General features: G+C 38.0%; 1 protein-coding gene across 10 annotated transcripts in view; it reads left to right on the top strand.

Moving 5' to 3' along the window:
• Positions 1-10,881: 10,881 nt before the first annotated feature.
• Positions 10,882-18,235, top strand: part of mef2cb (myocyte enhancer factor 2cb) — a 105,466-nt gene continuing 98,112 nt past the window's right edge. For all 10 annotated transcript variants that reach the window (XM_084729030.1, XM_084729028.1, XM_084729025.1 and 7 more), the window contains exon 1: positions 10,882-11,158. The gene's annotated coding sequence lies outside the window, so the exon portion shown is untranslated. The remainder of the gene's footprint in view (positions 11,159-18,235) is intronic.

Raw genomic sequence — 18,235 nt, 5'->3', positions numbered from 1 at the left:
TCTATCTATGTGGTCTGAGTCAGAGTTGTGTTCTGTCATGTTAAATGCAGTTGACAGAGGAGCCAGGCAACACCCTAAATCCTGGCCTGAGACTTTGTTTTCCCTGGGCACCAGAACACTGTACTCCCTCCGGGTTTGGTCTGCTGTGAGCTGCTGGCTGTGGCTGGTTCACTGTACTCTCTCATGACATGCAGTCGACATAAGCAAGTGTTACACTCGTTTGTCATCATAATCTCAAAGGGTGGAGCAAAGTGTGGGTACACCTCAGCCATCATACAGTTTTACCCAGATATCACTGCACGCACCACAAGTACTGACAATCGCTTCTTGAGCCTTACGGGAATGTTGGGAATGCTGCAAGGTGTGTGCAAGAATGGAAATGTTATTATATTTCATTCTGACTTATTCACAATGCCCAGTGGAACATTAGGAAAGTACATCTGAAAATTACTCTTACAAAAAAAAAGTCAAGCTGTACCCGCCAGACCGACACAATTCATCAACTCACATCAACATTTTCATTTAGCTCAAATGGACCTACAGTATATGGCCAGTTAAAATTTCTCAGACGACATAAAACTAAATCTGAAGGAAAACCACAAAACCTCTGAAATTTGTGCTGTGAGATAGAAGCGTCAATATATCCAAATAAATAGACCTTAGCTGTTGACGGTGATAAGTGAATGTGATGTTGGCGGTTTACTAACTGAGCCTATACTTAAAGGAGAATGAAAATGAGCTATCAAAGTGATACAACACAAAGATAACAGGTTGGAAATCTTGAAAGACTGAATTTTCTGCTAAGTGAGTAACAAGGAGGAATGAAGAGAGCAAATAATTTCCCCTTAGAGTGTGTCGATATCCCATGAAATAAGGTGGTGTGACACACACACGGACATCATAATGGTTTCTGTTTGCTTCGGCACACATATGTTGATGTAGACATTAACAGTATATTTCAACACAATGTCAATAACTTTCCTTGAAATGTGAATTTAGCTGTAGACACAAACTTTTGGACCAAAAGCGGTTTTGCATATTTATATGAGCAAAATAAAGACACCAGATGTTGTGCTCTTAGAAGCAGTGTCTGTCAGTAAGTACTGTAATTTCTCAATGCATGTGACTCCCCATGCAAAATGATCAAATCTAGATTCATTAAAGAAAATAAGATTTTCCATTTATTTTATGGTTCATCATGTGGTTTGCAGAGAGGTTCGATATATGACAACAACCATGAGGTGCAAAAGTACTGGGCAGACATAAGAGCAATATAATGTTACACAAATGGACTTACACATAAACACAAAGTAAATATACCACTGATGATTTCTTAAACAATGCTACGTTATCTTAGATTTCAATCATCTACAGAGGGTGTTTACATAGAAATTTAATGATTTGTAGATGTAGCATTACAACAATGAGTTTGGATGACTCTATGGACATTTTCAGTGTTGTAAATAATACAAAAGCTTTCTTTTTCTCTGCTAGTTTTTTGTAAAAAGTCAACATAGAGCCTCAGCAACAGTGACGCTCAGGATGACTGTGACTGACGGGGTCACAAACTTATTTGCTAGCAGTTAATTGTAGGAGACGAGTGACAGTCATGTCTCGGCCCTCTAAAGACCAAAAACCAAAAGAAAGAAAAGAAAGACAGGAGAGACAGAAAAGAAAGGGTGACTAGTTTTTTTCACAAAGAAAGGTGGGTGTAGTCTGTGAGGTTTGGATATTAACCTTGAGCTAGGTTAATCCACAGTGGAATAGGCTAGCATTACTTTTGCTCACCTAACAGTTAGCTATAGCTTAATACTTAATATCTTCACAGAAGTTTCTGAGTGTTAACATTTTACTCCTTTAGTCAACACTGACTTAATACAGGCAGCCTATTCATACTAAATGACTTGCTCTTGTCTTGTCAACAGGTGCAGTTTCTACTCTTACCTGGAGAAGAAGGTGAGCAGCACTGTGTTGAATGACATGTCAGTTGGAATAATTGCAGAAATTTCTTTTTTTTAATTATAATTTAAAAAAAGAAAAAATATTAAATCATTTTCTATGATAAGAATTAAAACACTGTACTTATTTTTTCACTTAGGCATCAAGATTTGAAACAAAAACAGATTATAGTCTGTATGCTGGACAGTTTAAAGCGTTGAGTGAATCACTCTGTATTTAAGTTAGGTGATAATGGTTAAGTTAAATTAGTCTTGCATTTGTTTGTGTTGGTACCAGTAGCATCCCAGGTGCTAATTTGCCATTTTCAGAGTGTAGGTTGCAGCTTGGGGGTTGTTCTGGTTTCCCCAGGACGTTAAAAATGTAGGTAGGGGATTTAAAGCAAGTGACAATTGGCAGGACTTGTATCTGTGCATCTGGTGAGTCAGACTAATGTTCAATTGTAGAGGTTAATATATATTTTAGTTTAAAGACTTCAAGAATTTTACCGTTAAAATGACATTAAGACTGTGAAAGACAACCTTTAATACATTTTTAGGTATCAGTCTTGCATCAAATAGGGCAGTGGCAGTCCAGCAACTTCTGTGTTCTGTGAGGTAAAGTTACTGTTTTTACAAAAGGAGTCTGGTTGAGTGAGAGAGAGTGCGATATTTGACTTAGCTATATAATGACAGCTTGCTGTTGGAAATTTTATAAATATAGTGTACACTTAAACTGATACTTATTTTTAATACACAGACTATGGATAAGTACCTCATACAACCCCGCCTCAGATAATCTGAACCAATCCTTCAAAGCTTTGAATGGGTCCATCGGGTTCTGGAGGTGTGGTCAGAGTTAGCGTGGCTTGTGGTTGTGGGGCCCAATGTCATATCTATTCAAAATCCCTGGCAGCGCCCCTGGTTGTAGTACAGTTTGTAATTCTCTGATTCAACAAGCTAAGGATCAGCTCCTTATGTGCTGATGCTAAATATAGCCTCACTTTGAAAAAATACACTAATAGGCAAATGCCTGGCATGCTTTCAAAGGAAGTCGGGATCATATAGAGTTAATATGACATTACTGAATACAGCAGTAGTTAAGTCAGGTTCAAATGGCATCACAAGTTCATCACTGTCTCACTTCCTATTGGCTTTCAAGTCAAAACATTTGCCATGGAGGTTTACTCAGGGGTGAAAACACTCAAAGAGCAATATGAGGAGAAAATGGGAGTTAAAGCACTGAGATTTAATTGAATGATCCAACGTCAATGATTAAAACTTAAAGCATGAATATTAATCAAACGCTCATTTTTGATATTGTGAGTTTGGTCCGATCTACTTATGAAAGCTTTGTGGCTAATCAAGAAGTCACCCTATTTTTGCCCTTTCTTTCTCTTTTGTTAATATCTTTGACGTTTCCCCTAAATTGCAGATATGGGACTGACGTTTCAATTGGACCGCCCGTCACTTTAAAGATGGTGCCTGGGGCCATATTTTGAATCACACTATGGTAAGAAAGGAGGAGGAGAGCTCATGCTGTCACTCACAATCCTCTTGCGAGTTAAAAAAGTACCATATTATGTATATTTCATTATATTATCCAGTATGTTGCCTGCATTTATTTAACAGTCATTCAATTACAAATTATGCAAAATTCAAATCAGAACCAGAACTAAATGGTAATTTATTTAAAAAATTATTTCCACTAATTTAATTACATATCACAATTGCAATTTCAGTCAAAATAAGCACAATATGAGTTTTTTACCATATCATGCAGCCCTGTTTTTACTCTTTGATGCCATTTTCATAAATGAACCCTTCCTGATATAGGAGGCAGGAAGCATAGCCTTATATGGTCTTATTGGGGTGTCTCGTGCACATACACTTAGATATACATAGGCAGGTCATTTACATTTTTCTGAAATTCTAAGCATTTGTTACATCTGACATGGCATGTTCAGAGCCCTTTGAAAAAAAAAACTAAGAGAAATTTAAGTTAAGCACACAAAAATGTTCTTGCATGAAGCCCAGTGTGTGTGATTTATATCCTGGTTGCTTGATAGTCGTCACAGGACTCACATGTATTTCCTGTACAACTGTCCTTTAGGAAAAATGTCAGAGTGGACTTACAGAAGGAACAGTGTGGGATAAAGAGTTAGCCATGGCACCAGTCATAATCCACCCTTCAAAAGAGCCAGATGGGGAGGGTAAGGTTTCAGTCAAAATATTGTTTTTGGATTGAGGTGTGTAGTCGCTCTCTCACTCTTGTGCTCCCTCAATCTCTCTATATCCTTGTCTCTCTCAATCTCTTTCTCTCTTGTACTCTCCAGCTCTCTTTCAAACCCTCCTCCTGCTGTGTTTTATCAGATCCTGTCACAGGGGGCCTCTTATAAAACCAACAGAGCTCATCAGGATCGAGCTCTAGAGGACCGGTTCGGTCAAACCTCGTTAATCTGCTGCGGTCCACGTTGGGTTAAGGCTTCGCCTGGTATTTATCAAGCATATCAGATTTTGAGTGCTGACTTTAAAGTCAGCGCTTCCAATCCTTTTCATTGAGAGTGATTCGTGATGAAAACGATGGTTAAAGGGGACCTGAGCAGTGGTCCTAAATCAGCAGTCTTACCCTGAGACGCTTGATAAACATACAGCCCCTGGGTTTGTGTCTGGGCTGGTGGGGCTGTGGGGCAGAAAGGTATGTGCTTAGTGGTGATTGTGCGCCGCGGCCTCCCCTCATTCTCCGAGGCCGAACACACACAGAGCGACCTTGTGTGGAGCGGAGGGCTGGGCAGACACGCTGAAGTCAGCTCACGCCATGCAGTGCACTGTTGGCAAAAAAAAAAAAAAAAAAAAAAAAAAGATCCTTCTGGATTACACACTCAAATATTCTTCTGCATTATTATGATTTTAAAACAGAGGTCACAAAAGTAAACGTCTTACTCAAGTAAAGGTTAAGAAGTTCAGGTTCTGAAATCTATTAAAGTAACATTTTGTAGCATTTTGAAGGACTTTTCTACTGGGTGTTTCTGTGCAAAGCTAATTGAACCTCAGCTTTTCTTTTGTTGATCCTCCTTTTGTTTGTTTCATCTTGTCTTGCACTGTTTTCATCTTGTTATATCTTTTTTGTCTTGTTACATCTTTTATGTTGTTTTCCATCTCATTGCCTCTTTTTTTTTGTCTTGTTGTCTCTTTTACGTCATTTTCATCTCTTTCGTGTTTAGTCTTTTACAGTGTTTTTTGACTTGTTACAGGTTTTTTGTCTTAATATGTTATTACGTTGTTTTTTGTCTTGTTATAGATTTGATCTTGTCTTGAACATTGTTTTTCATCTTGTTACATCCTTTTAATCTTGTTATATCTTTTGTTGTCTTGCAACTACTTTTTATTTTACGTTGTTTTTTGTTTTTTGTTTTTCATTTTGTTACTTATTTTTTGTCTTGTTACATATTTTTGGGTTGTTTTTCATCTTTTATCGTTCTATCTTATGTCATTTTCATCTTCTTACTTGTACGTCATTTGTTATGCAGTTTTGTCTTACATCTTGTTATGTGTTTTACATCATTCTTTGTCTTGTTATGTCTTTTTGGTCTTGTTACATCATTTTCATCTTGTTACATCTGTCATGCTTAAATTACACTGATGCATACACCAAGAAATAGAAAGAAGAAATTGTTTTTTTTTTCTGTGTGCTAATATCCAATACGGTTGAAATCGGTCCTGATGATAGGAAGGTGGTATACCATGATGCAAAATAAAAGTAATCAATAATTCCCCTCAAACTAAAGTACCAAGCCTGATTTGAAAATGTAAGGAGTAGAAAGTACAGATATTTGTGTCAAAATGTAGGGAGTGAAAGTAAAAAGTTGCTAGAAAAATAAATACTCAAATAAGTACAGATACCTGAAAACACTACTTAAATACAGCAACAAAGCATTTGTTATCAGTTACTTCTCACCTATGTTTAAGAAGAAAACTAACTTACACATGCATGCATTCTTATACCAGTGATCCTCATAATAATCAGCTCCGAGCCAGACTGTAGGGTTGCCTGAGTCTACTGTAGAGTTGTTTTAAAAGCGCTCATAAATCCACCCAGAGTTACATAAACCTGTCAGTGGGTTCATTACAATAATTACTTTAATTTTCTGTTGATGATTTAATGATAAAGCAACAGAAACAGAGAGAGAAAATAAAACGGAGTGAAAGGAGTTTTCAGAGGAGACGCCATGCCACGTTTCCTGTTGAGCGCCTGTCACCTCTCAGCTGACAGAACACTTTGTGTTTCACCACTGGCATAGCCCACAGTGGTGTGAGCCACAGCACGGACACACAGCCTCACCCCCACTAATATGCACAAGAAAACACGTACGTATGTGCAATAATGAGTGAATTTCATACTTGCATGCAGGTGTGGATAATAATGAGTTACAAGTAATAAACAAGAGCAAAAAGTATGTTTTTCATAGACTGGACTTTTACTCCCACTTGAATATGTTTTTGAGCCAAGTGTGTGGATTAAGTGCACCTTTATAAGTTGCTAGCCACCTGAAAGAAAAATAAGCACCACCTGTCTTTTTGACCATGATGCAGTGATAACAGAACAAGGGTCAGCTTTCACTAACAATCCCTGTCCACATCTGTCCAAAGTTTTGCACCAGAACTTCTAAAGATAACAGTTACACGATAAAGTGCTTCCTGTGCCTCTAACCTTCGCAGGTACATTGACATAAGTTGCACATACTGTAGGTGAAAATGTGCTTAGCCCAGCTAACATTAGCTATGTTCATTTTTCATGTGTAATGTTAATCTTTGAACATTAACGTTACTTTCATGCAAGTTCAGTACAGCATAAAAATATTAAATGCACAATATGTAAATTCTGCTGCTAAGGGAAATTATAACAATAACAGAAGACATAGTTTGGCGATGGTGTGAATAGGGCTGAGTATTGGTACTCAATACCTTTAAGATATCAATTCAAATAACCCACTACCAAGTAGTATTGAAACTTCTCCTCTCGAATGATACCTGCATTCAACCCTTTTCATACCCAGCTCTAGAAATAAAAAACTATTTGTATACAATGTAAGATTGGATCATTACCACATCTACAGGTAGCAGCCAAAAGCTACATACACTCTATGGTGTGGTGAAGTCTAGTGTGGTGTGTTTGACAGAGTTGGTAGTTCAGTGTACCGAGGTGCCACCAAAACAGAAGAGAAGGTATTGAACGAAACACTCTTGGTATTGGTACCATTTTAAGATTACTGGTATTGCCACTAGTATAATTTATTAACCTGTTACTTCTACTTGTGTATGTTTCTGAAATGGTAATGTTCACTTTCACTTGAGTCTTTAATTGTGGGTGTAATTGTACTTTTACTGGAGTATAAGTTGTCAGCACTCTACTACCACTGCTTACATGAACACACACATAGGCAATGCAAAATCCTTCCACCCAAACCAGACAGAATGTATGTGGACCAGCTAGTTCTCATTTGATTAGGACAGGATTTCTCTTAAAGTTTACTGACTGTACTGCAGCCGTGCATTGGTCTTCTTGTGGTCAGTAGTGTGCCACGGACTGCCATGCTGCTCTCTGTTTTTCCCCCTCTTGACCCTGCCACACTCATAAAAAGACAGCAAGGCTTTAGTCCTGTGTCCCTCGACTTAGTCCCTTCACAACCCCATTAAAAGGGAGACAGAGCTAAAATGCCCTCTTACCAGGCCCTTACTGGGACGGCAGTGTTTTGAGAGGAAGTCTTTATCCAAAATACACAAGCCAGTAAATGAAGGCAGTGCAGTGTGCAAATGGTTGTGTATTGTTCTGGCTCTGTGGCATCAAAAGCAGTAAGTTGGCTTTGTGGGTACTGCACAGATCATGTCGCAGTGTTAAAGGGCAGCTTTGGTATTTATTTTGCTTGGAGCCTTTTTTCTCATGTTTTTGTATCTGAATGGGGACAACGATTTTTAAAATTGGTCTCGTATTGAGAGTGCTGCAGCTGGCGGAAGCGAAACTAAACTACAAGATAATCCCTCAGGGCAACGGTGCACTGTCAGATATGTCCACGAAAAGTGCACGTGTTTGACTCTGACAGGCTCAGATGGAACACTATGGAGGAGGAGCCAGGACGCTTTTGGTTGGAGTTTTATTTTGTTTCTGCTGAGTTTGAATAAAGATGACAATGTTAAAAGTACAGTTTTGCAAAAGGAGTTTGGTTAGTTTGTCATGAGCAATAAAACAGGGACAATCTGCAGGGATAGTTTCCATATTGTTGTCAGACACTTAAAATAACAATCTGAGCCTGTCAGTGGCAAAAACAAGCACTTTTAGAGGACTTAATTTGATGGTGATGATGATGATGGTGCACAGTTGCCAGGAGCGATTACATTGTGGCTTAGTTTCACTTCTGCAGATGCAGCATTCTCCCTAAATACTGGACCAATTCAAAAAATTGTTGTCCCCACTGATCAGTTACACACGAAAACATGGAAAAAATACAAAGTTACCCTCTAAAGTTACTTTGATCAAGACACCAGATCCCTCCTTCATCTAGGGATGTTATAATTAAATAAACTCCCACTAGCATCCATCAACCATCCCCTATCTCCACCCAAACAGATCGCTGAATTCCTGTCTGTGAGGTCATCACAAGCACCAGACTGTGCTGAGACACTAATCATCCAGATGTATAGGAGTACAGGTAGTCATGGTGACAGAAATCTTCAAAAATAAACAGATTAGTTGATTATCTGTGCCCAGAAACATGTAAACAATACAAGCAGATCAATACAAAATATATTTCACTGTCAGAAGAGTGTGAATACATCACCATCAATCATCAAGGGAACACCACTGTTTTATCTCCTCTTGCGGTGGATTTCCTCTTTTGGATGTATTCTGGGAAAATACCAATCTATATCCTACTCATCTTTCCTTTACACCATCAATCTCTACATTAGCAAATTGGCTGATTTAAGAGGGATATATAAAACATTAATTTGGGTGTATGATTCCGTGTCATTATCTGCATTAGATTTTGGCATCAGGTATAAGATCCTGACTGGAAAGTACTTGATAAAAAATACAATTATGCCTGTGCCACCCCCACAAAACTCTGCTAATGTGAAAACAGTCACAGAGGATATTACGATTTAAGCTTGTTGATACTTACATTCTACTGAATGTATCATTTAGAAGGAGAAATGGCTTACAGTCAGGATGCCAGCGGCTTAGGGAAACTCAAAACTTTTCTCTGGGATGTGGATGTATGATTTTTATCAGGTATTAATGAAAAAATTACATTTCCTGAGCCCTGTGGTTCTTTGAAAAAAAGCAAAACTGTAGGCGGATTTTAGTCATAGATATACTTAGTTAAATGAGTTTATAATTACCAAATTATAGGTGTATACCAGTGCACCTGGTATTTTGACTTTTGACAAGATGCTATCAATGCTGGCTAATCTCTTCCATTGGATAATTTATTTATGATTCACATAGATTACACTGATGCTGGTTATGAAAGGGGTAACAGTATTTGTTTCAGCAAAATTTATTTAATGTTTTGTAGCTGTGATAACCTAGGTCATCAAATTTATGAAGTAATAACATTTTCAGAAATACTTTATGATCTTATTTAAATTAGTTTTTAATTTGGGATCATTTGTAACATAGGTCTAACAGATCTGGTTCAGTTAAAGGGATTGTTTGGATTTTTTGAAGAGGGTTTATATGAGGTACTTATCCGTACTCACTTTGGAGAAGCAGCAGGATTAGCGGAGTAGGAACCTAAGAAATGTAATGCTGTGGACAGGGGCAGCAGCAAAACATATTTTAGCCACCTAAAAAGGCCCACATAAAACCATTAATACTAGTTTAAGTGTACACTATATTTAGAATATTTTCACTACTTTACCAAAGGTAAACCAAAGTCATATGAGTCAAATATTGCTTTCTCCAAACCAACCAAACTCCATAGGCAAAATCAGTATTTTTACCTCACAGACCAGTGGATCTCCTTGTTTACTACTTCCTGAACTGGTTAGTTTGTTGTGTTAATGTTTAGAAGGTTAGTTCAGATTCACCAAAGTCACACAATAACAAAAACAAACTAACAAATCAACTCTGGTGTTCTGTGTGTTAAAATGACTGTTTTTGCAAATAGAGTCTGGGGGCTTTGTTAAGAGCAGTATTTGGATTGTATAACGGTGGTTTCCTGTCAGAAAAGGTTAAATAATTTAAAATGTGTATTGCTGCTGATCCTGTCCTCAGCAGTACATTGCTTAGCTTCACAATCCGGTACTCCTGCTGCTTCTCCACACTTGGAGTGTGCTGACCACCATCCACTGTAGGTGTCTATGGATATGTACCTCATACAAACCCACTTCAAAAAATCCAAGCTATCCCTTTAATATGTAAAGCCATGTAATTAATTAAAGTAGGTTAGAGATATCTGAGGACGTCGTTTTGGGATTTGGGAAACACTGATCAACATTTTTCACCATTTTCTGACATTTTATAGGCAAACAACTATTAATCAATTAATCAACTATGAAAAAAAATGTTAGTTGCAGCCCTAAAGTAGGGTATCTTTTATGTGATACGTTTATGGAAAGTGTGTAAAGTTTGGATATTTAACAGTTCTGTTTAAAACGATCACAACTAATGAGAAGAATGTTGTCTCTACAGTTTCGAGTTGTGAATGTGTGAAGGGGAAAGGGGGGTGGCGGTCTTTTTTTGCCACTGTGAAGATGGCAGCATTCTTGGGGGGGCAATAATCCAGGGCATATATGCCAGTGCTGACAAAGGTCTGGGATGTGTGTGTGTGTGTGTGCGTGAAAGGGGGGACTCACTGATCCCTCAAAGGCTAAATTTACCCAGGAGTGATGGGAACAGGTGGATTCAGCTGGGACAGAGGGGCAGGGGTGGGGGGGTGGTTGGAAAGAACCAAACCTGGTTTCAGTTCAGACAGAGATCGGGGACAAACACACAACCCAAATCGGGGGTTTCTATTCAAAGCCAGCTGGTCTGGCTTTATCACATGCAGGACATTTATTTTAGGCAGTTTGTCGGTATTTTTTGTTTTCTTTTTGTCAGCTGTCTCATTTGTTTTCCTTTCTTCTTCTTTTTTTTTTTTTAATTTTTGAACTGTTTGATTGAGCCGGGCCTGAGCTGGTGCTGCAGGGTGTTAACTTCCTGGGGAAGCAGAGAAACGGCACGGGTGAGTTTTCACAGTACACCTATTCCCTTCCTTTTTTCCTCTAGATCTCATTCTGTCAGTGGAAAACCTGTCTCTGTCAGGATTTCAAACCATACGCAATGGGTCATGACATGTTTAACACATTAAGCCATAATTTTGATATTTGAGCTGCTTAATTTGAACCGTTCTCAAATTTATTTTGAAGTGCTCTCGTCTAATTATTTGATTATACCTTTGCTTGATTTATGAATGATGTCTTTGTCATTTAGCCAAATACAGAAATGACTTTATCAGTATGAACCAGACCAAAAGATACACCTAACTCGTGTTTACTTTGAGTTTTTCCTGCTCTTGACAAAGTAGAAAGACACCAGAGAAGCTCTAACACAGCTGAAGGAGGAGTCAGGTCCCAGCTGTTGCCAATCACCTCTGTGGAACACTTGCGGAATAGCTGATTGAGTGAGCGTGTTTAAGTTTTAAAAGTCTACATTTTTATTTCTCCAAGGCAAGACAAATGATTCAAGCCACTAAAGTGGAACTTTATATTGTGTAGTTTCTCTGCTTCTAATTCTTCACAGTCAGTTTAGGTTACTGGTACTTTTAAGGGTAATTGCTTAGAACATCTCATTGCACAATCTGGAATTATCAGTGAGAGAAAAGAGCATGGCCTTAACATGCTGTTTGCTTTAGAAATGACTCATTCCCTCGAGGTAGCTACCTAAGTGGCAAATACACACTTCAGTAGTAATATGTGTCACACAGTTCGGTGTTAAAGTAAGACATATTGAGTAAACTTTTGAAACAAATGAGAAACTTTTGTCATACTAAATGAACAGAGAGGGGTTTATTCCGAACCAAAGGGGTTTGCAGGAGGCATAAGAATAGGTCTCTACTGTAGGGCACTTGTCCCAAAACAACCAAATGGAATTTCATACTAAAGCAAGGCTTTGTTTCATTGTAATGAGTGGTGAACGACTGTTGGATATTTTCCTTCAACATTTGATTTAACTGTTGCTCTTGGATGAAATAAGAGAAAAAGTAATATTATTCCTGAATTTGATAGTCTTGTATATCGAGTAAATTTTATTTCAGATTGTACATTTCATACTATATCGTTATTGTACATTTGCTACCACAAATACAATTAATAATAATAATAATAATAATAATAATAATAATAATAATAATGATGATGACAATCAAGAGCCCTGAATTTCTGCCTTCCTGAGCAAAGCTTAAAGGAGAAATCTGTAATATATTTACTGTAATAAATCATAAAATGACTATGACATGTTATCAGAAATTCTACATACAAAATATAGATATAAGTTGAAATACTCACTACTCAGCAGCAACACAGCAGCCGCAGTACCCTCCTTTAAAGTTTTTATTTCCAGCTAGAATAACTTTTTGTATGCCTGTTTTACATGAGTTAGAGTTCAAATTGATGCAGAATGTTCGCAGAATGACTTAGTGTCTGTTTATGAGTTAAAAAAAATCTTTAATAATCTTTTAGAAGGAGCAGATGTTTATAAAGGTTCAGTTGGGCAATATGTTTGTATGGAGTCTGGCAGGCAGTGAGACAAGCAGGGACTGAACTCAAACTCCAGAGTGTGTATTTTCAGATCAGTGTGCTTTTGTTTTTCAGGAGCTTAGCTTTACATTGACAGACAATTGACAGTTATAAACAATTCAACCATTAACTGTGTATTAAATAGGATTTCAACCTACTCCAACTCCCAACAATGTTACATATTGCTCCTTCAAACTGAACTATAACAAACTAAAATTAACATATTTAAATATATATATATATATATATATATATATATATATATATATATATATATATATATATATATGTAGAGAGAGAGAGAGGGGTATGATTAGACAAGCCAACATGAATTTGTGTCCCTAATTTCATACCTGGGAAGAGATACTGTCCACTTGGTTTTAACCAGAAGAGGCAGGACCTGAGAAACTTTGACCCAGTTTACAGGAACCGCTCGGTCCTCACTTATTAGCTTTCCTGCCCCTGAATTCCACGGCTTTGATGGTCAGCGCAGTTGAGGAAGCGCGTTGTTTTCTTTCTCTGTAGGGCGGTGAGCGCTCTTACGCAGTTGCCTCTCTGCCTTTGAAACTCTCTTCATCCTGTCATTTCACCTTCACACTCTGCTATTAGTTTCATTGTTGCTGTTCTCTATGCAGTATGAATAGTGAGGGAAGTTTGTTTATCTTCTCTGGTGATGTATGCAACGTGAATGTAGATGAAATGCAACTTTAGTCGCAGTTTTACTGCCATTCGTTTAAGAAAAGCTGAAACTTGCTGAATCAAAGACAAAGAGATTTGTGGTTGCTGCTTGTTTAAGTGGAATGTAATTGAATGCAGATATGCTGTCTGAGGTTTCCACTGGTGTTTTTGTCTAAATTAATACAAAGGTTAAGACACAGCATAGAAGTAATTTGCTGGTGCTGTAGTTAGTTTCCATGGTTATTTAGTGGGCACAACTGTTCCAGATGCTCTTGAGTTACCTAAGACATGTTACTGTAGAAAGTGCATTTCATTTTTAAAACAAATTATCACTGAACCAAGACCAATTACACATATGGAAGCAGTTTCGATTGCGATGGCTTGGAAACTACAAGTATCTTTGTTCCACTGTAATGGCTTACAGTAACGGCATAGTAATTTTGCTCTTATTTTTCCTTTTCATTTCCTTCTATTGTCTTTTATTATTTAATTTTGGAAGATTTCCAGCAGCCGTCCAGCCTCCTGTATGAAAACTCTCTTTCCATCTACCCCCCTGAGCACTGTCGAGGCCAGAAAACAGTATGACGCTCCGCCGTCACTATACAATGCCTGTGCGCCGGGGCCGCCTAAATCTACAAAACACGAGTGCTGGCGCGAGGCAGCTCCTTTGATCTGCAGCTAATCTCAGTTTCCTGCCTCCCCTCTGATCATGTCTGAATAAGAATGAGTCGGGGTGATCCTGGAGGCACAAAGAGCTTTAGACGCTGCCGCTCGTCTGCCGAGCTCCACCGTGTAACGCGGGCCCGCACCAATGGTCGCTAGGCCTCGCTATCACACATCAGAGCTGGGGATCCCTCATTTAGACACACATTATATTCCGCTCCACTTGCTTTTCTTCACAGCGAGATGCTATCAGCTGCTTGTTGAGAGTGTGGGAGAAGTTGCATAGCCATGCTGAGTGATCTTTAATTGTCAAGGGAGTTGGCTGAGGTCAACAGCTGCAGGAGGGACTTCTGCTGTGTAATGGTTACTATGGGAATTAGAAACAGTGATGACTGTATGTTTTTGCGCTACAGCTGAATGTATTAAAGCATACAGGTTAGACACTGTCTGCCAAACACATTATCAGAGAAGTGATCAAAAGAATAAAAGAGTGAATGATAAAATGATCTTGTGTTGGACTTCTCAACAGGTCTTTGTGTTATCTAGCACTGAATCACTGAGATCACACTGGACTAAAATAATATTTTACACAGACATTAAAATTTTTCTTACAGCTTTAGTCTGTTACGGCCTGATATTCTCTTTTTCCTCTTACCTTCACAGAGAATCGAGACACCTGAAGTGACAGTATTCATGATATGATTAATTTGGTTAATGATCCCTCTGAACAGCTGCAGGATGATATCTACATATCTATCATTATTTACTTAAGCTCCAGAAAATGGCTTACTTAAAAGAAGGATACACTATAGAGGTGGAAAAACAATTGTGACAAGTATCATGATTGTTTTTGCTATTTCTGTGTTGATATTTTAATTCCTGAATCTGTTTTTATATATGCAAAATAACCAGTTCTTACTCTGATAGCTCGATGCTAAATGATGATAGGAATTACCATTAATGCACCAACAGAAATTACTGTTATCATCGCCATGATGGATCCATTTTACTTCACATGCTTCAGCATAAAACTTTGTGAAAATGAACTATAGCTGCTGACTTCAAATTCCCACTAGGTTTTAAAATACTAGGTGGGGACATTCATTCCATTCATACACATATACAGTGTATATTTATATTTTGTATTTTATTTCTTATTCGTATAGCATTAGTTTGGTGAGCAGGAACAGCTAGCAGTGATGCTGCTGACATAAAACTCAGAAAGACTGACTAACTAGAATGGAAATATTACTCAACTCAACTTTTTCACATGCTCTAGTGTGAAAAAAGCAAACAAAAAATGAAATAAATCATAATATAGAATGAATGATAAGTGCTAAATGACCAAACGTGTTACCATTGCCTTCCAAAACAAACCCACAGTAGCGTTTGTTGATCTGGTTCCACGGCAGGACACTGTTTGTCAGTTCTTTTCTAAATGCACATTACAAAGCACATTCATAGGACCGTTTTTTGAACTGACACCACTCTGATTTCTTTAGGTTTAGTCACAAAACCTACTTGGTTAAGGTTAGGGAAAGATGGTTTGAATTTAAAAAGAACTGTTACTCAAGTTTAGGGAACTATCGTGGTCATGGTTAAAACAAACCAATGTTGACAGCTGGAAAAAAAATGGGAAACAAACAGCGGTGTCCCATGTCAAAGTCACACACTCCATCACGTCACGTTAATTCAACCTCTGCTCCTAAACCAATAAGGCTCTTAATTTCCTCGGTCACAGAGACATTGGACCAGTTCAGGCATTTAAACAAAAAACCAATCCTGGCACTTTGTGGTGTGGATTATAAATATGTAACTGTGAAGCAAACTTAAACTGAAAATTTGGCTAATTGAAGTTTATAACAGCTCTTATTTCACATAATTTATACTTTCACATGTTGATCATGGAACTTGCTCAAGCTTGGGATCTATTCCATTTCTGCACAGTTAGCACTAATAATGTTTCAGACACAGCTTTTGCACCACTTCAGGAAACACCGGTGGGTAGCCCTCGAACAGAGACAAAAAAAAAAAAAAAAAAAAAACTGTAACACTGGCATCTCTCCTTTATGGGCACAATTAGAGAAAGGGCAGTGAGAACAATGAAATAACTGTGCCTGTGTTGGAGCAGTTCATAGGAATTACTTTCCAGCCATTCAAAAGGAGGAAAAATCATTAGCTGAAAGTGAGTTTCTTTTTTTTTCCCCTCACATGAAGCAATCTAGTGGAGACAAAGAGAACTTTGAGTCACTGATATACAGACAGAAAGTCTGGCAATTACACAGAAGACACGGGAAGAGAGGAGAGAGAAGTGCCAATGTCAGGGATTAGAATTAAAAAGGATGCAAATTAAAATAAAAATAATTAAAATGTTTGCATGTGGGACAATGGTTACTGACATTTAATTTATTTCAACATAAAATGACTGCTTAAATGTTCAGATGATTCTTCTCAATGAAAATGGCTATCCACTAAATTAAAATAATACAGGGTTAAAAAACAGGTTAAAGTGTTTGGGGGAGACCATCAGTTAACCCATGCAGTTTATGCCAAGAAGGATGCAGAGCTCCCCTGCAGGCAGCACGTTTAATTACACAGCAGTGTCTAAATGCACCACTTTAGGGCAAAATGTGCTTTTAATATGTAGCAGGTGGCACACTGATGGCACCTGTCACATATACATTTATTACAAACATGACATTAAAGCATTTAAAATCAGTAAGCAGTCTTGGCAGTTTCATCAAATGAATTAATCTGCAGATATCAAGCCTGAATAATCAAATAATGAATGTAGTCAACAGCTGCTCTTTGGATTCTGAATATCTAAATTATTTATTTATGTACTATCATTCATTAAATTCAAGAGGTGGCATAGTATTGTCTTTGACTTTAACTCATATAGATTAAGAAAATTAAATAACTTCTTTCGATTTATTTCACAAATTTGTTAAAATCTGTGTTTGTGTGTATTTCTCCTTTGTCAAGATAATCCATCCACTTGACAGGTGTGGCATATAGAGCTGCTGATTAAACTTTATGATTATTACAAAGGTGTGTTTTAGACTGGTCACAATAAAAGGTCATTCTGAAATGATCAGTTTTAGGGCTCAGTAACACATATGCAAATTAAGCGGAGAGGACGTGAATTTGCGTCTGTTATTTGCGTTCAGTTCAACTTTGCTGAATCTTGAGGAGACGCAGTCACAGCGTTGACCAATAGCAAACATTTTTGTCCTGGTAGGTGATGGCCACTCCCCCACATTCACATATGTATGACCAGGCCTTTTTCTTGAAAAAACAACATTTTAATGCTTTTGATTGGCTTACCCTGACATTCTTCAACACCAGCCAATGTGAATGGTGGGGAGTGGCTACTGCCTGCCAGGGCAAACAACACACGTCTTTGCTAATGTTTGAGGCTGTGGAATTGGAACTTGATGTGAAGAAAAGTCGCACATTCATGGTCGCTCCCCTCAATTTGCACGGGTGACTGGCAGGGTTGCCAGATCCATGATTTTCCTACCGAATAGGGCTACTTTTGAAATGTTGCAGGGTTTGTTGGCTGGTAGGGTGGACCTATTTTGCATGCAAATTACATTAATAACACCTTTAAATACACATTTGAATTTGAAATGAAATAATTTATTTATACCTAAATCTTACCAAACTGACCCCAGATAAGCGCATACACACACAGACCTGGGTACACATCACACACACGACTGCATAAATACACACTCTCTCTCGCCGTCCTCCTGCTAGCACTGGTTTAATTGGCTGTTGGGCTGGTTTTAATCTGCCATTGGGCTGGTTTTGTCACACAGACCTGGCAGCCCTGTTGACCGGGCCTTAAACCTAACCAACCCAACCAACAAAGGCAGTGAGGACTAGCCAATCAGTGACAGAGAAGGGTGAGTCATGACTTTGCCCTACAAAAAAAAAAAAAAAAAGTGGTATCTCTAGCCCTATATAAAATAGTTCGCACCTCATAAACAAAATCAGCCTTTCTATATGCCACTCATGTCAGGTAGATGGACTGTCTTGGCAAAGGCGCCTCACTGACATGAATTTTAAAAAATGTATGAAAATTTGAGACAACTAAGCCTTTCGTGAGCACAAAAGAAGTCTTAGATTTTTCTACTAAAACACATGAAAAATGGGAGTAATATCAAAAGCGTGTATAT

Source organism: Lutjanus erythropterus, chromosome 10, assembly GCF_056507025.1.
Source record: "Lutjanus erythropterus isolate fLutEry1 chromosome 10, fLutEry1.hap2, whole genome shotgun sequence".
Lineage (NCBI taxonomy): Eukaryota > Metazoa > Chordata > Actinopteri > Lutjaniformes > Lutjanidae > Lutjanus > Lutjanus erythropterus.
This window is presented reverse-complemented; position numbering and strand designations above follow the sequence as displayed.